Source organism: Balaenoptera borealis (assembly GCF_965194805.1).
Source record: "Balaenoptera borealis genome assembly, chromosome: 2".
NCBI lineage: Eukaryota > Metazoa > Chordata > Mammalia > Artiodactyla > Balaenopteridae > Balaenoptera > Balaenoptera borealis.
Window position 1 is genome coordinate 3,871,470 of NC_138867.1, and position 26,691 is coordinate 3,898,160.

A 26,691-nucleotide genomic window follows, 5' to 3' on the forward strand; every position below is an offset into this window, starting at 1 on the left:
GGACCTCCCAGGCTCAGCCCTAAATGGTGGGCACAATATTTTATGTCCCCAACCCTGGACTAAACTGCAAACATCCATCTCCCACATCTTATAGGAGCCACACTCACTCTAACAGAAAAAGGAAAGAAAAAGGTGCCTGTGAGGGAAAAAAATACGTGTTTAAACCCAGTGAAGCATGGCCTGGAGAGCGCTGTGTGCCCCTCTCGTATCTGCATATGGTTTACTGACCTTTTATCTTGGCTGATTACTGACTTCTGTGGTTCATCTAAACACCAAAAATGTTAGGACCGATGTTTTTCTCCATTTCCTCAAAATCCAAGTGAGTAACTGAAATCGGCCCTACTGTTTTTAACTTTCTGTGGGGAGTGCAGCCCGGCAGCCCATCTGTTGTGGAAATTTTTGAAAGACACGGAAGGTACGTTATTCTTAGCCAAAGGATTTCTCTTGGAATTTGAAATTGTTCTCAGTCTTTCATCCTTTCTTCCCTTGGCCTCCCTGGTCCCCATGTTGTGACCAGATGCCCCAGAGACACACAGAGCCTGTTGCCCCTTGGCTTCACTTTGGTGCCAGTGAAACGCTTCAGTAATGCATGGATTTCCTTCCTAATAAGATTCCAACCTATTGTATATAGGAAAATACAATGGAAATTGGTAGATGGCAATTTCAATTATTTCACTATCAACACATAGATGGAACTAAAGAGCTAGATGACAGAAATATTGCAGACACAAATGTCTCTGTTTTTGTACGTGGGGACTCGGCTCAGCCTGGCCACAGCCAGACCAGCCATATCTGAAAGCTGGTGTTTCTGTCCACAATTCTCCATGATGGGATGATACAGCCTGTGAGATGACCCTTCTACAGTTTGTATGAGAGAGTCTTTGGTTTCTCTCATCAACTCCATCGCTTGCCTTTCTTCACCTTTCAAATTTAATTCTAAATTTTAATAAGAGTAATGATGTGTTATGATTTCGTTAGATGACATAGCTAACATATGTGCAAATTCTTATTACAAATTTCCTGTACTTGGAATATTTCAGAACCTATATAGTATCATACGTGGTATGATACGAATTATGATCATTTATAATTTAAGCGTTATGCTGGAAAAAATAATTTCATATATATTAGTAAGCATCATTAAAGATCTTTCACTGTTATATTTCCAAAAAAACTTTGGTGGTGTTACTTATTTGATTATAATAACTGTAAAGTATTCCATGTATAAATCCATCGCTCATACTTTGACCAGATTGTCATTCAAACTACGTAAAAACTTTTCTTTTAGGAGAATTTTAAATGCTGAAATTCCATTTTATACACAATGCCTTCCTGACTCAAATAGTTGTCACATTGAGCTCAGGTGGTTCTGATGTTGTTTATCATCATGACTCTCAACCTACATAAAAAACTTGGAAGCTTTAAATGAGCCAAAGCCATTCATGATTTGTCTAAGGCTCAGGAGTTGGACAGGGCACACCATCTCTAGCAGCAGGTGGAGGCTGAAGAAGTCATTGACCTTAGCCCTTCCTTGCCTTTCAATCCCATAAACATGTATGGAATTCTTACCTGCTGTCAGGTACCATAACGAAGTGCCAGGGACTCTAGGTCCAGGGGCCTGCTTCCTCCTCCTGGGCACATCTTCCGGGATGTGTTTTCTCCTCCTTCTCACCCCTCCCTTTTGATCCATCTCCATATAGTTCTGCTGCTTCCTGTTGCTCATGTTAACTTTTACCAGGACAATCTCTGCATCTCTTAGCCTCACTGAGATTATATAAAGAGGATTTCACAGATCCTCGGCTACACCTGAGAAAGATGGCAGAAAGTAGAAACAATTACCATCCATAATTAAAACCAACTTAGAATGAGTCGGAAACATATCTATTAGGTTTCTTCAGCATCAATTTTCCATAGATAAATGTTTCCACTTGGTTGTGTGTGTGAGCCATTGTTGAGACCAAAAACATTTCAAAACAGATGAGAAACTACTTTGTAAGAATCGTGTCATTTCAATGTATAGATGCAATTACTTTTGCATCAGAGCTGCCACAATTTACTTTTCCATTAGTTAGTAAATAATATCAGCCTTTCACTAAACTGACACATTTTTGGATTTTTTAATGCCAATTCTCCAAGCATAATTAGAAACGGTGGCTGGAAGATCTCAATCTCCAACATTTCTCACCCATCCAGTCTGCAGCTGGAGGCCCCGAAACCTTGGCAATCACAGCTTGGGGATGTCAAGGCGAAACATCTTTTCTAAGTGAAATCCTCATTTCCTTCAGCCCCAAGACCTGCACTCATTCTGCTTCTACTCCGCATTGCGAGAACGCTAAGTTGGCAATTACTCCAGATTCTGAGCAGTTTGAATGTGACCAGGAGAAATGACAAGTATATTAAAAACCCAATCCACTTTTGCTCATGCATGGGCTGTTTGGACTTTCAAGCCACCACCATGGACCAGATTTTTGTCACTTTACTGGTTCCATTTTTAGCCTAGTTGGCTTGTGGGTCTGACTGTTTGCTGATCTCAGTTTCCTTCAGGAAGTAACAGCACCTACATTAATAACAGTGATGGCAATGGTACACACACACACATGTGAGGCCCAGGAGTTCTGCAGCCTCTTGCCTGGGGTTCACATCACTCTTGGCCAATGGCATCACTGCTGTCCCCAGCTCAGAGACCAATGATGAAGACTCAGTGTCACCTCCTTTCATTAGGCACATCCATCCTCCAGCAAAGCTCAAAAGGAGAAAGCATTGTTATTTTCCACTACTTTGTCTAATACATTTTAAGTGGCTGATTCTCCCTGGTCGTGTGACCTTCAGTGGGGATGGCCCATCCATCATGCCTTGAACTTTTCATCCTGTCCCATGCTCATTTCATCTTTGCAAGGAAACCTTTGTCCACAGCCCTGTTTACCACTCACGAGGGAGCCTCAATCTCTGTACCTCAATAACTCACTCGATGCTCAGGTATGCAAAGAAAGAGCACCAGCTCAGCACCTCCAGAATCAAGTACACGTGGTCATCAAGAAAATTCATCTACCATCATTTGTCCATCATTGTCTTGGGCAATGAAAATTACCTACTTTCAATAGAAACATTACTATATTTGTAATAGTGACTTTCTAATAGGAATCTGAGAAATCTCCTTAACATTATATAGATTTTGCATTTATCTACATCAATAGAGTAGAGTGAAATTAGACCTGAGAATTTTACTTGGTATAATACACAGCCTGGCTTGTAAACACTGGCCACCAGCTCTTCTAAGTTTCTAAGTAGAGAAGAGAATCCTCCAGGGTTTTGCTGCTAGAATCTTGGAGTAAATTCTTATAGCTCCATCCTGTCTTCTAAGGAGCTTTTTAGGAATTAAAAGCGTCTAGTAACAGATGAATAAGTAAACAAACAAAAATCTTGTCCAAGTGCCAGATTAAAATAAATGATCTAATCACTCACCATTTAAAAAAAAAATGAATTAGTGATGTGGAGATGTATTTTCCTGAAGGTCTGACTGTAAAAGGCAGGTTTTCAAATAGCCAAAACTTGGTGCTGGAGGTGGGTGTCCCCAGAGGGGACATTGGTCCTGGGTTGATAACTCCATCCTGTCTACTGCACTTTGTAAATGGAATAAAATTGCTCTGGACTGTATTTCTTTTTCTTCAATTTAGTGCAAAACTGTGGATAGAAAATGGGCCTGGAAGAATACATATAATCTTATTTAAGATGATTGTCACAGGCTCGTAAAATGATGTGCAATTTCTAATTCCTTGTTCAATGTTTCTGTAAGTAAATAAAATTACATGTAAGTGATAAAAATCGCAGATATGACTAATATAGCACTTACATTATATGTTAATTAACTCATTTTAATGCCAATCTATGGGGGGATTAGATTTAGTTCTTTCCCCAAAGTTCAGTATTGTATGACCACAAAAAAAATATCTATGGATGAGTGATTTTCAATTGATTCATGAATATCCCAGTTTCATGCATTAAGTAAGAAGCAAGGAACACACTTTCACACAGAATCTAGGGATAACGGAAATGACAAACCAAAGAAAATCAAGTATAATATGTTTCAGAAAGCTCTTCTGAGGATAGATAACCTCTTCTCTGAATTTCAAGCAAATGGTGGCTTTGGAGATATGTGTATATAGTTGAAGTGTGACCTGCTGGAGCACGTTGGGGTAGCTGTCCTGGCCTGACTCAGTCTCGCAGAGGTAGAGCAGAGTGTTCAGAGGGGGACCAGCTGGCATTGGAGCCCTGAGGTGGGATGAGCTTGGCATGAACACAGCACTGAAAGACCAAAGGAGCACAGAACAGCGAGGATGGGCAGAGTGGAGGGAAGTGAGTTCGCAGAGGTGGGCAGGACCAAGCCATCGGTGGCTTTCTTTGGCACAATAGTTTTTATTTTATCCTAAAAAAGGATGGAAAGGAGAAGACATAATTTCTCCCAATGTAGGAGAATTCCCTCTAATTTGTGTACATACTCCACTCTCAGAAACTAGAGCATAAATCTCCACTCCCTAAGTGTGGGATGCCTTTCGTGACTCAGCTCCAAAGAGTACAGTATGGGCCAGGGGAACTTGACAGCAGCTCGACACACATGACCTCAGCCAGGCGATCAAGGTCAACACCAGCTGTGAAAAGTCACGGTGAGCGCATGAACCGCTGATGCGATGTGATGAGATGGCACTTTACCTCCGCGGCCTAAAGCCCATAACCCCAGACCAATCATGAGAAAACCATCAGACAAATCCCCATTGAGAGGAGCTTTATAAAACACATGACCAGTGCTCCTCACGACTGTCAAGGTCATGGAGAGTCTGAGGACCTGCCACAGCCAAGAAGAGCCTAAGGAGACCAGATGCCTAAATGTGATGTTCATGTGCTGCAAGGAAGTACTTTACAATTTCTACTACTTCATTAACATGGAAAGTGATATAAAAAGCACTATGTGACCTTCCATCACAAAGAGCACTGGGAAAAAGTAATTCGGGATTCTGGGAGAGCAGATGTCGAGTGGGATCCGAGAGGCACCTCGGCCGCTCCTGGACTAGGAGTTTCCCACCTGTGCTGATTGGAAGCTTTCCGAGGTTCTGGCCTGGTCTCCATTCTAGCAGTATCGTGAGATGGCGGGTAGAAGGCGTCCCTCCTGATTCAGTCATCCTCCTGCTGCTTTGAAGCAAACTTCTATTCCAGGCGCAAAGTGCATTCCTGGGATTAAAGTAAAATCCAGGAGAATTGCAAGGGGCTTAGATGCCCAGTTGTGAAAACAAGTCCCTGAGAGAAGGGTGCTTGGAGTCCCCCAGGCCTGCAGCACAAGTCCATCAGAACTCTTCCAACACCTGAAGTGCAAAATCCTGAAATTTTCATGGTTCATAAATGTCTTACCTAAACCCCTCAATAAGCAGTCATATTGCCATCTTTACATCCATTCCAATGAAGAGACCAAGAAGGTCATCAAATGGTTTCAAGATCACAGGATGAATGAATTTCAGGATGGCAAGAGAGCTTAGATTTTTCAGGCTCAGAAGACAGTTTTAAAAGCTATACTGCCCTGCCCCCTCTCGCTGAAAAGGAATCCTGTCTCTGGGACTTGGCGGTGTTCTTGGGTTTCTGTCTATTTAAATTTAACTTTGTTCTGGCTTCTAAAGTACTCAGACAGACACTTGCCAGATGGGCAATATAAAAATAAAAGCAGAACTAGCTAGAAAACTGTGATAGGTCCCTTTGTGGAATAAGGACTATAATCTTTTATTTATTAAGATGTTATGTTAAATATTTGAAGAGATCAACATTTAATTTTAAAAAATCTGTTGAGTTTGAAATGAGCTCCTGGTTTATGGATATCTAATGAAATAACAGCAGAACATCTACTGTATCTTTTGGATAGAATAACTCTTTATCAATTAGTTGTAAAACTGTGTTTCATAGAAATTAAATGTAGTAAATCCAGTGTCACCACATTTTCATCGCCCCACATAAAGAAGCAGAGTCTGTCTTCTCAGCCCTTGAATCTAGTCTAGACGTTGGGCTTGGAAGAGATGTTACATAACCACCAGGCATAGGCAACAAAAGTCCTTGTAACTTCTAGCTCTTGAAACCAGGCCACCATGTAAAGAAATCCAGGCTATTCTTCTGGAGACACATGACCCATCAATAGCCAGCACCAACCCCCAACAGGTGCATGAAACTATCGTGGACCATCTAGTCTCAGATGAGCCACCAGATGTGTGACCCCAAGTGACATCAGCCAACAAACTCTCCAGCAAATCCCATCCTAAATTTCTAATCTAGAAACACCTAAGCAAATAAAATGGTTGTTTTTAACTAAGATTTCTTTTTGATGTGTTACAGAGCAATGGATAGATGATACATGAAGTAACTATGACAGTGTGTAAGGTGTGCATTTGTGAGTTAGAATTGTTGACTGATATGTACAAAAGTAGAAAGATATCAAAACTTACAGTGACTTTAACTTTTAATAGCAGGATGATCTTATAATGCCCCCTCTATTTTTATGCCCTATTTCTTCATTAGTAAGTGAGAATCATATGGATGGAATGACCTACACATGGTGGTTTAACTTCCTTCTCTAGCGAGAGAAATGCAGAAAATCTTCAATTTTGAATTTGGTCATGTCAGAGGGATAGGTGTGAACCCTTTGAAATTAACTGAAGACAATTCAAATCACATGAGTTGATATGGTTGTGGCCTCCTCAAGACAGGTGAGTAGAGTCCCCCAGGGTAAGGGGGAACAGTGGGCTGGATCCCACTATTTGAGAAAGAGGAATTTGGGATTTTTCAAGTTTTAGAAGAAGTGCTTTCCAAGGCATAAGTAGTACACAGGATGGAGGGATGGAGACATAGATTCTGGGTCAGCAAGCTGACAAATTTGACAATGACTCCTGACTCAACATTAAGAGGTGGTTTGTTACTCCTGAAACCTTGGGCACCAGTGATTAAGGACCTAAAAGTAAAGGCCCGTATTCTGTGCTGCCTTGATCTCTGCTATACCTGATATGACTGTTCTCACCACAAAGTCCTTCCTCACTTGCTCCAGTGGATAGTTTCCAGACAGACCACCCTGCTTACTGAGAGGACAGGGAGCACCTCCTGTTTATATTTGAGTAGTGGTGTCAATTCCCTGCCAGCCCAGGGGATTATCCAAACAAGTCAATCATGGAGGCACCTCATCCCCGTGTTACTACAAAGCTTGCTCCCCTGCAGCTCTTGCTGCTTCACTCTGTCCCAAGTGCGACCTTCTTGAGGCCCTGCCTGGTGTGCCCTGTCCTTCCCTGGACTGAGAGTACATGTCACCAATAAACTCTGTCATCCGCATCTGTCCAGTGTTGAGTGTTCACCCATTCCCATTACTCTAGGTCAGGAATGTTTCCCTCATCAGTGGGGTAAAGGAGAGGTGATAAAACCAGAGTCCCAAATTGAGGAATGATAAAAGGATTATGTTCCTCTCAAGGTACCTGGATGGCCTGAGCAGCTACCTGGGTCAGTAAGATACCCTTGAGGAGTCGACATGCCTGCCATTGAGACAGCAGAAACCTAAACTGTTCACACAGGCCGGATGGTCACTTGAAGCAAAGATGACAGGCACATATCAGAATCTGGTACCACCCTTGCTCGAGAGTAGATATAAAGAAAGACCTTCTTCACTGTGTAAATTCTCTGGGATCTTGGACAATTTTGGGTGAAGGATGAGATTTAAGTGGTTGATTGGATGTGAAATCTATGAGTGCATTTTCATCCTAACTCCATGGTGTCTACAGTAATAATTGTTCTACTCATGTCACAACCTTGTGGGAAAATAATTTCCAGACTGTGAATGAACTGAGAAACTTTCTTAGAAATGTGGAAGTAAACTGTTCTGTACCTGTAGGCAGGATTTACACCTGTCCTCCAGGAGCCCCCCGTTACCTCCCGCATACCTGCACCATCCTCTTGCCTCCCCTAGATTTCTAATATGTGTCCACAATAAAGGTCTATGGAAATATGACGGCAAGTGAATGCAAACATTGCTTGTTTCGGGGTGGGGTGTGGGCAGTTACTCCAAACTAACATAGCAGCCAGCACTGAGTCTAGAAGAATTCTTTACAGTTATGTCTAAGTTCTTGATATCCACTTAAAATGGGGCCACCCCTTTCTTTTGTGCTCCACCAAAGGGAAAGACCTAGTTTGTTTGCCTCTTGTTTGAGGGATTTGTTTCTCTATGGGATTTTGGTTCCTTGGTTGAGTTGCGGATCATCTCTCTTAAACGAAATTTAGTAGATTGACTGTCTTCTTCTCCTCATTAGGGTTGAAGCAAGGCTCTGTACTCCTTTCTACGTTATAAGTGGAAGTCAAAGCCTAACTCTGATTTTAATTGACTGCTATATTCCTAGCACTGAGCAGACACTCAAAAGATAGTTGTTTAATGATAAAGGAAGCAACAACAACAAAAAGACATTTTATGTAAACAAATTGTCCCTGAGCTATTCTACTTGATTATTTAGAACTTGAATATTAAGCATGCTCAGATATTTGTAAGGGTAAATGACAATACGATATACACTTTGGACTTTTTACCTTGTATTTAACAAAGGAACCCACCTTTAACCTTAGCTCTGAACAAAAGGTAAAGAAGGTACAAAATTAAATGGAAAATTGCTGCTTATTTAGTTGAGAGCAGTGCAAAGGAGGTCCAGCAAAGCTCTCTCATTGCCAAGGATGTGTACAAAATGACTGTCATAGTTCTTTCCAGTCAGGAAATTCTACAAGGTTTAAAGGTGTCTAGACATTCCAACCAATGGTTCCCACAGGATAGTCTGAGAGAACGGAATGGCCGGACCACTCCAGTTGCATGGTGTAGAAAGAAAAATTACTTGCAAGCTGGATAAATTTATCTCATTTTTCATAAGCAGATGAGGACATGTACAATTACCATCAATACCACAAAACTGGCATTCACTAAAATTAATTGTTCTGTTCACACTTTAAAATGATATCCCAAGATTTATTAATTTGTTTTGTACATATTGTAACAACATGGATTAAAATGGAAGTTACTTTGTATTAATGAAGATGTCATATGTGTTATAGACTTTCCTCTGTAAAATTTGCTCTGTGATTAAGTCTTGATTATGTCTTCTCTCCTGGTGTTAACATTTCTCTTTTTTCCCCTTTATTTTCTCTCACACACCAACTTTCAGAGAGAATATATTTAATTTAAGAAAGGATCTCCAAAATATTTAAATTGTTGAAAATTCTTAAGATATTAACATAATGGGTATAACAAAATACTTTTGTTTTTAAAGTATAAGCTTTAAAGAGAAAAGAACACAAAATAATATGTGTTTATCAGTGGATCATACAAAAAAATCTTCTTCAATTAACATTATTGCCTTTGATCTTAGAGGCACAGCTATTTTCATAAAGAAATTTTATGTCTTAGATATCTTCTTTATCACTTGGAATGTATTCACAACCCAGGTTTTACATCAGAAATGCAGTGTATCTAGTAAAATGTATAAATTTGACATGAAATGTAGGTCTGGTATTTTTTTTTTTTTTTCATTTTTATTGTGCCTGTGAGTCCATGATGAGATGAGATTGCACAAGCTGCTTAGACTCGAGGAGCACTGGTCTTAGGACACTCATGATCATGGTCAAGTCTGGACAGTGCCACCTACTTTCTGTAGAACCATTTCATATTTCACCAGGGTCATCTCCCCCATCTCCTCTCCTATGTAGGGCTACTGGGAGGGCTAGGAGACACAACACCTGTGAACACAATCTGTGGGTTGTTATGGAATTTGGGGCAATTATTATTAAAATAAAAACAAATAGTACATGGTAAGGAATAGATGTTCTTTTTAAAGAGCTGTTTGTTATGTGGCAGTTATAAAATACGTCTCTTTTCTTACCCAGTCCTTTATTTGAACTCAAATTCATCCCAGCCGAGGTTGCCGGTTTGCTTCAGCACCAGATGGGAGAGAAGAGATAGAAATTGGTGAACATTACCCTTGTAGTGAGACCTAGAGAGCATAAGTGTCTGAATGTCTTGCTAATCTATGCAGCCAATGATACCTACTCTATCTTTTCTCAATTTCTTCATTTATAAGAAAAGAAATGTTTGCTTCTAATTTTTGCCTTTCATCCTTATTTCTAACCTTTAACCCCAAATCAATACCTTCTTTGATAATCTTGATCTTCTTTGATCCTGTTCACCTTGCAATGCATCACTTGCCCAATGAGTCATGCTCACTCCCTCTAATGACATCTTGCCCAGACGACTCCCTTGATGTCAGCCTTTTGGAAACTGATCTAGGATGGGCAACCTGCTACTTATTCCACTCTTAGTTATAATGTAATGATTTTTCTCCACTTTCTCATACTGTGCTCTTTTTTCTCAAGATTGCTTTGGCAATTCAGAGTCTTTTGTGCTTCCATAGAAATTTTAGGATTATTTGTTCTAGTTCTGTGAAAAAATGTCATGGGTATTTTGATACGGATTGCATTGAATCTATAGATGGCTTTGGGTAGTATAGTCATTTTAACAACATTAATTCTTCCAATCCAAGAACACAGATTATCTTTCCATTTTTTGTATCAGCTTAAGTTTCCTTTATCAATGTTTGTTATATAGGTCTTTCACCTCCTTGTTTAAGTGTATTACTAGGTACTTTACTCTTTTGATGGAATTTTAACAAGATTGTTTTTGTTTTGTTTCATTTTTTTTTACTTTCTCTTTCTGGTAGTTCATTATCAGTGTATAGAAAAGCAACAGATTTCTGTATATTAATCTTGTATCCTTCAACTTTACTGAATGCATTTATTAGTTCTAATAGCTTTTGTGTGGAGACTTTAGGGTTCCCTATGTAGAGTATCATGTCATCTGCAAATAATGACAGGTTTACTTCTTTCCTTCCAATTTGGATGGCTTTTATTTCTTTTTCTTGTCTGATTGTTGTGGCTAGTGCTTCCAATACTATGTTGAGTAGAAGTGGCAATAGTGGACATCCTTATCTTGTGTGTCTTCTCTAACTGGAAAAGAAGTAAGGATCAATAGGAAAGAGAAATCCCACTAGAAAAAATATATATATTAAGGACTGAGGATCAACTGCTTAAATAAGCCAGTATGAAGAGAAAAGAAAAAAATTATAAAAAGCACCTATAACTACAATAAATAGTTAAGGGAGAAACATGAAGATGTAAAATATAACATCAAAAACACAAAATTGGGGGAGGGAAGTAAAAATGTAGATCTTCTAGAATGTGTTAGAACTTAAATGACTGCCAACATAAAACAAGTACATATAGTTATAGTTCAACATAGGTGAATCCCAAGGTAACTACAAATTCAAAATCTTCAATAAATACACAAAAACTAAGAAGAAAGGAACACAAGCATACTACTAAAGAAAATCACCAAACCACAAGAGAAGAAACAAAAAGATGAAGAAAAGCATGTATTCTTTTGTCTGATTAGTTGGTGCTCATGCTGGAAAACAGAGAGAGTAGTAAAGAGAGTCTTGGAAGTCAAACATTGAGGGTGAGGAATGGTGTAAAGATAAATTCTCACGTCTTCAGGAGCCCAGGGTCGGTGTTGAGTACATTTCAGCCATGGCCATTATCACTGGAGTGAAAACATGCTGTTAAAATTTTCATGACGTTGTGTGGTACAAATTATGTGGCCTCTGAAAAGGCTGTGCAATGGTGTGCCCATTTGGGCTGCCACCACCATCACATGAAGCATCAAGAACAGAGCACCTTGAAATAGCCACAGATGGTAATGGGACCTTCCCTCTTTTCTGTCCTCAGCACAGAGTTTTTTTTAGTATTGTGTATTATGGTGAGGGGTTGTGAGCTCAAAATATCTCCAGATGAAATCTCCATCCCTTCAAAGCTTCCTGCCGATACCAAAGCAACACAAGAAATTCAAACTCAGGGCCTATTCTCACATACAATGTTGTTATGTAAAACTTTTCTATAACAAGATGTACTTTGGAACGTATGTTAGAAAAACAAATCAATTTAAAACTCTAAGCAAGAGGATATTTGGCCCCTTGCCATGGTTAAGAGGGAGAGAAGTTACATAAACTTAAAGTTAGAGATTCTACTTGACACAGATAGCAACAAACATCTTCTGGGCCATCCTTTGCAAGAAAAAGACAAAGGACCAGACAGGCCAAAATCTATTTGTATAATAATTTTCCTGTATTGTAAGTACTTTTTTGTATGCTGAGTTTATACTATACTTTTCCCAAGAATGTGAAGAAGAAGAAGGAGGAGGAGGAGGAGGAGGAGAAGAAGAAGGAGAAGGAGAAGAAGGAGAAGAAGAAAAAGAAGGAGAAGGAGAAGGAGGAGGAGGAGGAGGAGAAGAAGAAGAAGAAGAAGAAGAAGAAGAAGAAGAAGAAGAAGAAGAAGAAGGAGAAGAAGGAGAAGAAGGAGAAGAAGGAGAAGAAGGAGAAGAAGGAGAAGAAGGAGAAGAAGGAGAAGAAGGAGAAGAAGGAGAAGGAGAAGGAGAAGGAGAAGAAGAAGAAGAAGAAGAAGAAGAAGAAGAAGAGGAAGAAGAAGAAGAGGAAGAAGGAGAAGAGGAAGAAGGAGAAGGAGAATGGGAGGAGAAGGAGGAGAAGTGGAAGGAGGAGGAGGAGAAGGAGGAGGGGAGAGGAAGAGAAAGGAGATGATGTCATCACCTATGGAATTTTTCAGGGTGGAGAAGCTAAAGTCTTGGTCAGAGTCACTGAAGATGTGTACCATGTGCATGCCTATATAGACAGAGAGCAAAGGTGATGATCTTGAATTCTTGCCATACTTGTCATAATTGTCCTATTACTGACTATTTGAATAGCCTGTTCCTCTGTCTTCATTCTTTTTCACACTTGGCCTGGGTTTGACTCTCCTCATGGTGACAAAGAGAATTCACCATAAGGGAAATTAATCTCCATGGGGCAATGGCCTCTAACCCAAACTTGACCCTATTAGCAGCAGAAAGCCAGGACAATATGTAGAAGAAAATGGGTATGGCCATTTTCCTGGATAAATACTGACTTTTAATCTTGTTTAAAACTGGAAGAGAATGTAAGGAGACAATAAATTAAATGAATAACTGGTTGTTATGAAGCAAAAGCATTCTGCCTAAGAGAACTCTATACTCCAAACAAAATCCACTTTAAAATTCCATTCTCCAAAAAGATCAATGGCAGCATCTATCAAATGTTCCATTTCTCGTTCACACTCTCATGATCTCCGTGTGCTTTCTGAATCACTTTTAATCAGTTTATTAATCTTCATCATGGCCCTATTTTATATCCTCTTTTGGGTCTGTTCTTATGGGATTGCACAAACATCTGCTGTAAACAGTCCTCACGAGAAGGTCTTAACATTTGAACATCTGACTAAACTTAAAGAAATGGAAGAAGAAACACAGAGAAGTTCACTCATCTGCAGTATTGATCCCCACTGGGAGTGGGGATGCCATTGCTTTTTCAGCATTAATTGCAGAGAGAAAAATTCATCCTTATGAAGCATATTTCTAAGAAAAATCACAATCCATGTCGACAGTTCCTATTAACTAAGTCGTGTTTACTAGTACTTGCCCGTTTAACAGTTCAAAATTGTCATATGTAATTATCATAAACTGCTTCATAACATATTGTAGGTGTTGCATTGTTTGTAATTAATCACTGTAGCCCCCTCTACATGTTAGCAAGCAGCTTAGTACCTTCCCTATGGCTTTCCATCTTCCCTGCATTTCTAAGAACTCTGGGGGTTTATGCAAAAACCCAAGAAAGACAACTGTTCTCACCCAAAGAGAGAACACTGGATTCTTAACTCATTTATCACCTTGACTCTTCATGCCTCTGATATCTCTCATACAAGTAGGCTCTAAGCAGCTATCCTGAGACCCCTAGAGTGCAGGGAGTTATCGTGATTATTGTTGAAGGATGATCAATCTTTCCCCAACTTGGTTAAATTGGATGGACACACGATAGGCCCTTGCTTGGGCATCAGTGGCCCTGTTTCTTAGTGATTTATTTCCAGCTCACAGCCAGTCCAAGAACCTGGACTAAAGATGAAATCTGGATACTGTTCACTCCTGGATCTTGGGCTAGTATTTCCTCTTCCATCGTGGAGAACTATACCCTGGAGTTCTCAAGCAATTTTAATATTTAAACCCTCAACCCACAAAACACACGCCCTCTTTCCCCAGACAACATGAGAAACAGGCCTGAAGATTCCACTAGTCCTTAGGCTCTTCCTCTGGAAGGAGGTTGACACAGTGACTTCTAGGTGACTTAAGACTGCAGAACATGGTTTCCCAGGTCCTTCCCATGATGTGTCAGTGATCACAAGAAGAGTTTAGTGCACCATGCTCCTGAGAGAAGGAAACAAATGCATATATGTCTTGAAGCACAGTGGGAGGATAGAGCTGCACAGATTTAGCCTAGAAAGCTCAGGTGTACTTGCATTCACCTCACGTGTTGGTGAACAATCATCGGGTAGGAATGACCAGCTGCAGGATTTATGCAATGAAACATTCTATGGGATGGAAGATAAAATGCCTAGTGCTCTCCATAGTCAAGAGCATGAGCAAGGTCTTGAGACAAGGAGGTCATTATAGTTTTTTTGGTTTCCTTTTTTTGGAAAAAAACTGGATGTGGCACCAAACAACTCCGGAGAGTTTATTGTGCACATTTCTTCCCATCTCCCAACTCTGCTTGGTGTCCATCTCCCCAACCCTGTTTGGTGCCGACACCTCGGTAGCTTGAACCTGACCCTGCAGGGAGCGTATATATCAGAGAAATCAGCAAGCACTAAGAATTAGGGTGTGTTTTCTTCTTTTCAGGCAGCAGGTAATGAAACATTTCCCAACATACACTGGCTGTTCCCTCCTCGACTAAGATGATTTAGAGTTATGCTCATTGAGCAAATGCACGTGAAAGAGGGGGTAAAAGCAGAGATTTAAGAAATCAGTCTATTCATCAGATTTAACAACTGCAGCAGCATTGACATGTTTGTGATTAAGGGTAGGAGATCCTGAATTAATGTAATTAGACATAAAGAAAATTCAGACATACTGGAAGCCTCTACAATTATTTTAATATAAAAAGATCATGTCACAATACTATTCCAAAAAGAACATTTTTTAAAGGACAGTTTCAGGCATGACAAGCACTTGCTTGTTTATTTTGAAAGCAAAATTTCCCAGCTATCTCTGAACATATAGCTGATACTCTCAATAGAATTTGTAAACAGGAAACTGCCTTTGACAAGTTGGTTAAATATCTAACTATTTGATAATGATATCGCTCATGTGTTACTCAGAGTAAATTGCAAGATATTAAGGGTTCAATTATTAACAACAAACAAACCCCTTGATAATTATATAAAATAACTATATATAAATTCCATAAATATATGGAATATAAATGGCTAAAATAACTCTTCAATAAAAGAAACAGGTATGATGCTGCAATAATACAGCAGGTGACAGATATTAAAATTGCCTATCTACAGTATCTCACAACTGTGAGATCAGTTCTTAGAAAAATCCTGTTGGCTGCAGAAAAGATTTATGAGTGATCAGAGTGGCTGGAGCCTTGGTTGTAGGAAGATGACTCAGGGACAAAGTGATGGTGATATTTACACTTCCTAAAAGGCTTGTATGCTGTGTTCAGGAACTTTTACTTTTTATTCTGAGTTCTTTGTGGCAGGTGACAGGGATATTGTCCTTCTAGGGAGCAGGGTCTCCATGGTTGCTGCACTGAGACCTGCCAGCCTCTGCAGGGTCCTGTTCCTTGTGGCTGGTGGGACCCCTCCCCTGCCTTCAAGGGCCCAAAATGTTTAGTGTTGTCCCACAGACCTCTTCCCTGTTGTTTTGTTTACTTGTTTCTTTTATACAAATATTGATGATCCATTCAATTTACAGCTAAAATCATTAGCAGGTAATGTTTTCTCTAGCTCGGTGGGGCCATAACAAGCCATGCAAAGGTTATTAATAATCATATTAATGATTAAAGATCGAATAAAGAATTCTATATTTCGTTAATTCATCATTTATTTATTGAAAGCCTAGTCGCAATTATTTCTATACTATGAGTGGTTTCTGCTGTTTAGAAATTTTTATCTTGGAAGAAATTGAAGACCGAAAGCATCAAAATCTGCGTTATAAATTTAAGTCATCTGATCCCACCTCCTTTTCTAGAAGCTCAGGATATTTGAAAGAGTTTGCTTCATTCTCCTTTGTTTCCTTATTATAGACAATGTCCATTTAATCATAGTCAGGTAATGATTTATTTGGATTTTTAAAGGTACAGTAGAAAAGAGCATGGTAGAGATCCAGCCTTACTCTGCTAGTCACCAAATCCCTGGAGCTTGGGTCTGACTGGACAAAGGCCTAAAAGGAGAAACGTTGACAGGTCCGGCCATTCCTAATGGCCCTGTATGCCTGACCCTACAGCAAGCAGCCCAGGCAGAAGTGTTTGTCAAATTAAACTGGGAAGGACATCAGAGTCTGGGTGTTGCCTCTGTCAGGTTGGCTCACTCTTGAAGAAAGCAGGGGCCTTCAGAGCAGAAAAGGTCAGCGCCAAGTCAGGGAGTGACCTGCGTCTCGCCTCCTGCTGTAACTCAGCTTTCTTATCCTGCACCTTTGACAGCCCGGAGGAGCCACAGCTCCGACTACTCAGCCTGCAGGATGAGCTGGACTGAAAAGCAGGGGTCAGGAGTAAGACCGGGGATTAAAGCATCGATTCTGGGTGTTTTATGCCCAGGAGTGCTGCCCAGAGTTGGACCAGGCTCCTTGGGCTTCTCGGAATAATCAAATTCCAGCAGGAGTCATCTCCCGTGACCTCTCCGAAAGCTGGGGACGACACAAAATTGTACTTGGGACCACGATTCATACGATTATAAAATATACAAAAGGAGCCACAATCCAAGCTAATAGCAAAGAAGCCTCTCACATCTATCGTGGTTGTTTGTGTGAAGTCAGCGCTTATTTTCAGGAGGAAAGACAACAGCCCATATGATAGAATCTGACCGACCACAATGAGGAAAAGGATGAGCCACTCGTAGTCTTTCTCTGTTGCAGGATAAGAGGTTTGAAGGTCGTTAAATGGCTCAGCCGCCCTGGGCTGGGAAGACGTGAGTGACTTAGAACTCTGCTCTCTTTGATTCTGAGCATGAACATAAAATACTCGGCTGATGGAGTGGCTGTAACAGTACAAGTCTGGCATGCAGAAGGGCATTTATGATCATTAGAAATAATCAAATCCAGACCACGGAAATAGGAGCAAGAGAATATTAAGTAATTTGTAGCCAAATGACTTTAGGACCTTAAGGTAAAATTTCCAGGTGGTGCTTCTAGGACCCATAAACACTTGATTTAAAGGGGCAACCTTAACATGGAAGTTTATGATCAGAGCGTTGAAATGAAATTGATTGTGTCTGCTCTGGCTCTAAGAATAAAACCGGACTCATAATTTGGTTCCTAAGTTAAAGGGCTTAAAGCGAGGACTCGCATAACAGAGCAACATCTGACATCAGTGAGGCTCAGGACCGCAACTCAGAGTAGCAGGGAAAGCTCCCAGCCCAGATGTGGAGGACACAGATTTTTACACGGACTTCTGTTGTGTTTCTCTGCACCCTCCTGAGACCCAGGGGGTGGGAAGTTGGCAAAGGCAGTGATGCAGGGTCCCTGAATGCGATTGGCCAAAATGCTAACTGCTTTGGGGAATGGAAGAAGCATCAAAGCAAGATGTGAACAAGATAGCAGGGTGGCCACGATGAAGAACTGGAGAAAAATTTGAGGCATCGTCAGGGAAACCTGCTTCATAAAGGCTCCTTGGATGCTTCCAGCTGGAGGGAGGGAAGCTTAAGGGGGTTAGGCTGATTCGGATATCATCCAGGAAGTGGAGAGAATAACAAAAATTCTTGTCCTGTTTCCTTATAGACTGGTTGAGAATATCACCTAGGAAAGTGTCTTGACATCATTCTGTAGATCACAAAGCGGAGTACAAATGCAAGCCCGTGTCTAACATATGTGAAGGGGCTGATGAGTATTTGTCGAATGAACAAAGTCCATATATGCACGGAAGTGTAGGAAACAAGAAAGGCATTAGCCAAGAATTTGAAAACATGGATCTTTCTCCCTCCTGAGGGATTTACTGACCATTCAGAGTTGACTAGCATAGTACTTAATACCAACACTGGAAGCTGGATTTGGCTCCGAATTGAGTTGGCTACTTTCCTGGGCCTTCGTTTTCCCATCTGCAGAATAAGGTGGTAACAACAGGGCCTAGCTCCAGAGTGGCTGCTAGAATTAAAGGACTTGGTACAGATAAAATGCTGCATAAAGTGAAAGGCTCAGGAGGAAAGATAGGGCTAGAAATGGAAACTTGGGCTTGTTGGTGCGTGGATGGTATCGAAAGGCAGGAGACTGGACGATATCACAAGGAGAAATCTAAATAGAGATGGGACTCAAGGGCTGAGTCCAGAGGCATGCAGACTTTAAGAGGCTGGAACATTAAAAGAAAGTATCAAAGTTAGGGCTCCCTCTGAGAGGGAGGTAGAAGGAAACCCGGAGAAAGCGACGCTCCAGAACCACGTGATTTAACAGCTTCTAATGAGGAGGAGTTGATTAACCCTGGTAAATGCTGCTCCTGGGTCAGGTAAGGTCAGGACTGACCATCGGCTCTCGGAACATGAAGGTCATCGCTGCCTTACCAAGAGCACCTTCAGTGATAGGGTGGGGACAAAGCTTTACAGAAGAGGGTTCCAGATGGAATTGGGAGGGAAAACTCAGAGGCGGAGAATGGACTTGGTTTGGAGAGCTCAGCTGTACCAGCAGTGGCTCAAGGGTGGGGCAGGTCTGAGGATGAGAGAAAGAACAGCACAGCATGGTGCATATGAGACCCCGAGGGCCTGAGTCCTGAAGGCCAGGTTCATTCAGGGCCCGTGTTCCTACCTCCGCGGTCTTGCCCCAGCCCTCACTCTCGCTCTGACATGCCCTGCAGCTCCACGACATCTGCTCCAGACGACTGCACCAGGGAGATTCCAGCGGCTCAAACACAGATAAAGGGGTAAGAAGAGAGTCAACTGGGGCCTCATAAAGTCAGAAATAATACAGTGGGATGGGGAGAGGAAGTGGACAGAGGGGAAGAGGGGCTTCACCCTTGCAGGGCGAAACGGGCAAAGTTGAGTGTCGCACGGACATGTCCGGTGGACAAACCGAAGCAGGTCTTCTACTCTGACACCTGTTTCATGTGTTTACAGAGTCTAAATATATCAAAGTTATTGGATTTTTTTCTTTTAATAAAAAGGAGTTTAATTTTTAAATGATCATTAATACACACTATGCACAAAAGGACTTTACAATCAAGTGGGTGTGAATGGTAGGTCTGCAACTCCCAGTGCCTTGGAACACAGATTCTTTTCATGTGCAAGACGTTTTTTTAGTATCCAAACAACCCTGAGAAGAGGATGTTACTCCTTTGTCTACAGGGAAGAATCCGAAACTCAGCCCAGACAATGCCTCTGACAAGCGGCTTCCAGGCTGTGTTACCCCAGACGCAGGGCTGCTCCTAACTGCCGAATATTCTCCTCAAACTCTGTGCCACATGCACGCAGAGTGAGCTCAGTGGTAATAAGGTGTCTCATCCACACCATCAATAAGAAATGGAAGATGTAAGCCAAGGCACACCTTCGTTTTCATAATATGTGTATTAGAAAAGCTAGACAACGTCTTCATGGCGTAATGAAGACATACACTAGGTGCTGAGAGAGGAATAAAGGCTAACATATGTTTTATGATATGATCTGCATTCCTGCTCAAGAGTGAGCTCCATGAAAGAGGAAAGTTTACGTTTTGTTCCCAGGCCCCGGAAAGGCACTGAGACCGCTGCTTACAGGGAACAAATTCTGTTGAAGGCAAGAACGGCGGTGTGAAGCATTGCAAATAGGACATAAGTAGCAATGGAATATAAAAGGTGTTCCAACAATGACAGTTTATAGGTTTATTTTGACTTTTGAGAAAATTGCTCTAAAAATTTGATCTGTGAGACATAGCATCACTTCTGCAGCTGAAGGTGATCAGCACAATAACTCATTTAGCTGTTGGCATGTTACAATGGAGGTTTTTGTAAAACTGTATCTTCCAATGAATTAGAATGTTTCTTTTGGCAATGTTTTCTTCAATTAAGCCATGATGGCATCAATCTGTCTAATGTATATTTCAAATGTCTTCAACTTCTTGCATCACAAAGTTTGCCTTTCTTTGATAGTTCTGGGTTACTCAAATTTAGTTTTAGTTTGTTAAAATGAGGAGAAAGTTTGGGGTGGTAGGTTGGGATAGAACTTATGTTTATTTAATATATATTTAATTCTGAAAATGGCCCTTTGAGGTAGGCTTTGTATTCCAGCCTCACCCATGAGGACGTCAAGGCGATGCAGGTGGAAGGTGCTTTCTGAATTAGTTATCTATTGCTCCATAACAAATTATCACAAAATCAGTGACCTAAAACTACACACATTTATTATCTTAGTTTCACAGGGTCAGGAGTCTGGACCCTCTGCTCAGGGTGGCCCAGGCTGTAGTCAAGGTGTTGGCTGGGGGGAGGGGACATTTCCTTTCTCTGTAGGACTGAGCCTTGCACCTCCCAGGGGCTGCTGCCATCTCCTGTCTTTCAGTTCTCTCTTCTTCCTTAAGGCCAGAGCAGAGCATGCCTTCTGCCTGGATCCTGTTTCCTCCAGACCTTCCTTACAGGCCTCACCCAGAGAGGTCAGGTGCCCCAGGACAATCTGCATTTTGAATACCTGCAATTCAACTCATCAAGGACTTGAATTACACATGCAGAATACCTTTACCTTTGCCATAGAACAAAACCTAATCACAGGTGTTATAATTTGAATTTTGTTTCCCAAAAAAAAGAAATGTTGAAGTCCTTACCCCAGTACTCGCAAATGTGACCTTATTTGGAAATAGGGTCTTTGCAGATGTAGTCAAGTTAAGATGAGGGCACTAGAGTAGGCCTGATCCAATAGGACTAGTGTCCCTATAAATAGAGGGAACTTGGACACAGACACACACGCAGGGAGACTGCCATGTGAACATGAAGGCAGAGATGGGGCTGATACTTCTAGAAGCCAAGGAGCACCAAAGTTTGCCAGCAAGCACCCAGAAGCCAGGGGACAGGCCTGGAACAGATTTTCCCCACTGGCTCAGGAGGGAACCAGCCCTATGAACAGACACCTTGATCTTGGACTTCCGGCCTCCAGAACCGTGAGACAATGAATTCCTGTTGTTTAAGCTGCCCAATCTATGGTGCTCTTTATGGCAGTCCTAGGAAACAAAAGCCATGGGAGGGCCATCCCAACATATCCACAGCTCGGCCCACCCTCAAAGAGAGGGGATTCTACAGAGCACGTCCTCATGGAGGGGGACCCGTGACGTCACCTTGGAATCCCACCCAGGCGAACATCTTCCAAACCCACAGCCATGCTCTCCTCTTCCTCAGCACCAAGCAAGACATGCACAGCCGCCTGGAGCTTGCAGATGCCACCTGGGCTGTTCTGTGGGACACAAACCATCGCACTGCGTGCTGTCCAATAATCCATGTAACATTCCTAGGCTCCTGTTTTCTCATCTTTAAAGCTAGAGGCGTGAGGTAAATGAGCCTTAAAGTTCTTTATTTTCTGAAATTCCACAGTTTATTGTTTTTGCAGGGTTACGTGCAGGGACTTGGTTGAAGTCGGTCTCCTTTCAGTCTTGAGGTCAGCCTTCCCTCTTTGAGGTTTTGTAGCTGTGTTCTGTGTAACTGGCTTGCCAACATTTGGATTATTGGATAAACAAGACATTACCTCACTCGGTTTTATGGGATGGGGTGTATAATTAACCCTATTAATAGGAATATAGACCGGCAAGCTTATCTTATGAGCATCTTTGAACAAACTCTCCCAGTGGTTTGAATCTTTGGTTCTGACCTGACTTGGGAGAGAAAATTTTTAAAAATTAATTGAAATCTTTTCAGTGCAAATGTCACTTCAAGCCCATAGTTCTACCACCTCCTTATTAACCCAGTTAGTAAAGTACGTCTTACACATTTCCTTTTTTCATTTTTTAAGGCCTCTTTCTGTACTAGAAAAAAGTTCTTACTCTGTCTAAAATATAGTTTTCAGCCCGTTAAGAAAATATTTCTGGTTTTGGTTATAAATGAATTCAAATGGGTGTGCTTTATAGCAATTGTCACCTCCTTAAATATTAAAAAAATTAAAAAATAAAAACAGTTTTTCTCTCTGAGCATTCTATGTACTCTGATGTTTCTATGCATATTTTAACCTGATTGTGGATCTTAGAACACACGTGGAGAACAACCAGAAAATCCAAATCATGAACAAAAACAACAACAGAAGACACATCGATCATTAAAATTTCATCTGTTCAAAGGCCTCAGGAAGAGAATTCATGTGTCACTTTCTAAGAAAAAGATAACACATGTGGGTAAATGGTTTAAAGAAGTACAGTCTTCAAAAGCATAAAATGTTCCTTTTCATACAGGAGTTACAAGACAGCAACAATTGTTTCCTAAAACATTTTCTTCATCTTTTTTCAATTTGAAAGCACAAATTCCAGCATCATTTATGAAAAACCTTTGATAAGTCGAGGGTCTCTCCTAATAGTTCCACTTTGCGGCATTTTCCATTCCACAGATGCTCAGAAAAGTCTGCTGCCGAGATTAGATGAATATACAGACCTGATGAAGTTGTGTTGGGCTGAGGGGCATGACATTGCTTCTCCTGTGTTGGAGCATTTCTTTCTGGGTCCCCTGAACATGGAATGTCTCTTTCAAATGTCCATTCTTTCTTCTTAGGGAGCTACTAGTAAAGAAAATTGCATGTTAGCTTTTATCAATCTGTATGAATAAATGTTAAGCATTCTCAGTTAAAAGCCTTCCTTTTAGCTCCACTCATGTGAAAACAGCCACAGCAGCAAGCACATCAGCAGATCATTCCGAAGATTAATGCACTCAGGGCTGCACAAAGACTCGGAGATGTGTATTAGCATTATAGATTTTAATTTGAAATAATGTCAGTCTTTTCGGGCTTGCACTGTAGCGCGTGAGCTGCCATCTGCTTATAATAATGAGTCTGACAATCCACGTAAATGTGATTTGCTGCTTTTGCCAACATAATGGCTGGGATATTGATCCTAATGGTGGAGTCCTTGCAGGCGTTTCATTCAATAGAAAGAAGACAGGCCCGAGAGCTCAGGTTTCTGAGGATTCGGGTGGAACAGCAGTTAACAACCAAACTGAGCCTCCCCACGCTGGTGGCACCGCTGTACATGACCTCAGCGATCATAATTTTGCATCCTTTCTCAATATTTCAATACAACTCTAAGTGCAATCGACCAAATTACCAGGAGAGCAGCCCTGGCCTAAAGATGCTGGACTATCCCCACTGCCTGTTCCTCACTGGAATATTTGAGATGGGAGTGGCCAAACCCATAACTCAGGTGCTCCGTGGTCCAGCTACACCAGTGAGATTGCTGTCCGCCACGGTGGTCACTGGCCACACGTGGCTATTTACACTTCAGTTAATTTAAATTAAATGAAATTAAAAATTTAGTTCCTCAACTAAAAAGATGTGTGCACCCATGTCCATAGCAGCATTATTCACAATAGCCAAGAGGAAGCAGCCCAAGTGTCCATCGACAGATGAATGGATAAACAAAACGCAGTAAAGGCATGCAATAGAATATTATTCAGCCTTAAAAAAGGAAGAACATTCTAACACATGGTACAACATGGATGATGCCTGAGGACATATATTATTCTGAGTGAAAGAAGCCAGTCACAAAAGAACATACACTGTGAACTCTGCTTATATGAGGTACCTAGATTAATTGTTTAATAAGAACAGAGTTTCTATTTTTCACAAGATGAAAACATTTCTGGAGATGGATGGTGGTGATGGTTGCACAAAATTGACAAAAGTACTTAATGCCACTAAACTGGACACTTAAAAATGGTTAAAATGATACCTTTTCGATTATGTATGTTTTACCCCAATTTAAAACAAAAATTATTTCCTCATTTGCCCAATAGCCACATGTGGCTAGAGACTACTGTCCTGGATGATACAAAAATGGACAATGTCCATCGCCACAGAAGGTTCTGCTGAATGTCATCGCCTTAGGGGAGGGCTGTTGGTACCCAGGCTGGTAGCAGGAGCATCTGGTCTGTGGAACGAAGTGGCCACGGCAGGTGTCCTGTGCTCTGTGGCCTTGTGCACATGGGGACCGGGCCATCAACTACACACTGACCATAGTCACGCAGTAGAGACATGGCCTGTAAAATTGAGCGTTGCTGGCTTGGACTTAAATAGCTTCTGTGTTTTCTGTGATGCAGTTTTCACTTTCAGAATGATTAACTGTTACCGCACTGGAGCATTATTATCTGTCACTAGACTCTTTCCATCTCCCCAACAGCATATATTTGAAAGGCTCTGAAAGGCTAACCTTGAATATTGATGCAAATGTAAACCAGAGTGGCCTGTGTCACTTCAGTCATAGAAGCTACCTTTGAATGCAAATTCACCAACAACAGAACCAGTTAACACAGGATGTGGATAAACAAGTAGGAGGTCCACAGTGGTGGGCGTGTCAGTGGAGAGACTTGTGGACCAGCCCCTCATCTGTGTGTCAGCTTCATACCCTATGCTGCCCAACTGTCGGCTTGGAAGTTTACCTAATCGCTCTTTCCTATTCAAATGCCTTCTTTCACTCTACTCAAACCAATCAGAAAAATCTATTCTAAAATATTAAATTTAATATTTTATATTTTTTATTTATTTATATTTAATATTTATTTTTCCAGAATAATGTTATCTCAATATGAATTACAGATTTCACTGATCCTTCTATTCTGTACAAATTTATTCCTATCAAGTGATTTCCTTGGCATCCTCCAAGTACGTTTTATAGGCTCTGTGACCTTGTATTTAACTTTCAATCTATCTTAGCTTCAGTTTCCTCATCTGTAAGTTGGAGATCACAATGCCTGTTTTGTAAGGTTGCTGTAAGGTTGTAGGGGACAATACAGGTAGAGTGTTTGTCATGTGGTCAACAGGTAGTAAATTGCATACATGAGAGCAATGGCTGCCTGAAGTGCAGGGTGCATCCTTGTAACTTAATGCCTGTGTGTAGAGAGTGTGGGAGGATCAGAGCACACACCCCACCTCCCCACCCAACACTGGGGGAACCCAGTGAGCAGGACTCTGGAATCAGCAGGTTCGGGCAGATACAGACAATCAAGAAGCTCAGTCCTGCTGGGAACAAAAGAGCTGGAATTGGAGTGACGGAGGTGAACATGGTGGCAAAGACTGCCCTTGGTTTTGAATACAAGGCAGAGAGATATGAGCTCAATTTACTAGGAAATAAAAGTTGGTCAATATTGGTTCTGAGCTGAATATGACATGAATATATATATATATATATATATATATATATATGTATATTTTAAGAAATATAAGAAAATTAATTGCCCAGATGTGTGAAAGATGGAGTAGGATGGAGAGAGATCTGAGTTAGGGAGGTTAGCAGGAAACAGTTTCCTTGGTCCCCAAAGGAGCTCCCAAGGGCTGCACTGAGATGGGGCAGCAGCAATGCAGGGGCAGATCACTGGGTGGAGTCTTGGCGAGACGGGAGAAGGGGAGTCGAGGATGCCCACAAAGTTTGAGCATCTGTGTACTGACAGAGGGTATGTAGTCTCAGAATAGGAATCTAGAAAGGAAAGACTTCCAGGGACAGGTGTTTTGTGTGTGTGTGTCTGTGTGTTGGTGAGGTTGGATACCTGGGCAAAATAAAATCAAAATATAGTTCAAAGATATTATCCTGACCTACTTGGTAACATAGGAAGTTTCTCCTTTTTAGTGTGATTAAACAATCATGGTCAAACTTTTGGTTAACTTCTGTTTCCAAGAAAATGTTTCCACATTGATTAAACTTTGAAAACCCATGAAAATTTAATATAAGTTGTGTTCCCATCAGCACATGAGCTCAACGATGTTATCGGGTGAATCTGTTTGGAAAACACAAAAGTGCTGATTTTCTAGCCTGGAGTTGGGGGCATTCCCCTAAGTCACCCTGTCACGTGTCTGCACTGACCCCGGCTCAGGACTCTAGTGTAGTGGGATGGGGCACAGTGGAGCACCTGCAGGTGTTTCCATGGCAGCAAAAACAAAAAGGAAAACAAAACAAAACAGAAATCCCGGACCCAAAGTAAGAAAGAGTTTCACTGCTATCAAATTTATTGTTGATGACTCAGAAATACAGTTGATCCTTGAACAATGCAGGAGCTGGGGCACCAACCAGCCAAGCAGGCGAAATCTGTGTATAACTTAATAGTTGTGTACTCTGTTCTTCCGCATCTACAGGTACTTGGTAATTTTTTTTCATTGTAAGATAACACTTTATTAATAACACATAAAGTTTAACATGTTAAAAACCATTCAGCTTTATTAATTAACACATACTAAGCTCACACATAGTCTAAACAAATCCTTTCACAATGCACTGTACAATCCTAGATCAAAAAACAGATTACAAGAATTCAGAAGCATTCTTGATCTTCTGATATAATGATCCAGGAGTTGTGCTTCCTATGGTTTACAAAATAGAGGCTAATTCTTTAG